Source organism: Fonticula alba, assembly GCF_000388065.1.
Source record: "Fonticula alba strain ATCC 38817 unplaced genomic scaffold supercont2.3, whole genome shotgun sequence".
NCBI lineage: Eukaryota > Rotosphaerida > Fonticulaceae > Fonticula > Fonticula alba.
Genome location: NW_009242973.1, coordinates 1,655,008 through 1,655,528, shown reverse-complemented (window position 1 = coordinate 1,655,528; position 521 = coordinate 1,655,008). Strand labels below are relative to the sequence as shown.

General features: G+C 77.7%; 1 protein-coding gene across 1 annotated transcript in view; it reads left to right on the top strand.

Annotated features, from left to right (window-relative positions):
• The window catches only part of H696_02148 (hypothetical protein), a gene marked incomplete at its 3' end in the record, with an annotated part of 12,393 nt that overhangs the window by 2,740 nt on the left and 9,132 nt on the right, over positions 1 to 521 (top strand). The gene's annotated exons all lie outside the window — the stretch shown is intronic.

The window sequence follows — 521 nt, the reverse complement described above, 5'->3', positions numbered from 1 at the left end:
GCGCGCGACCGCCGGCCCGGCACGCGGCCGGTCCCTGCCCGTGCCGCGTCGCCCGCCCCGCGTTAGGGTGGGGGGTGCGTTCGCGCCCTGGGGCGGGCCTCAGTCGCCCTGTCGCGGTGCGTGTGTCAGGCGCGCGCACACCCGGACGCCCTGCCGGCGTGTAAATCTCCGCCCATTCCCCCCCGGCCCACCACCGCCCCCGGGCCCCTGCCCGCTGGCCTTTCGGCCGGGCGCGACGCGTCGGGGCCAGATTTTCCGACCATCCCAAGCCCGGGCGCAAACAATCCCACCCTCCCTCGGCCAGGCATGTACGGGGGGGGGGGCACCCGGGGAGGCCTCGGCCGGTGACGGGGTGGGCGCCCAGGACCGGGGTCGGTCCGGCCCCGGCCAGGCGCAGATTGGCGCCCGGTCACATCGATCTCCCCACCCGGCGCGGCCGCCACTCATCTCCCACCCTCCTGGTCCCACTCCACCGGGAGCTGCCCCCATCGCCACTCCCCTCCCCCACCCCACCCCCCCCC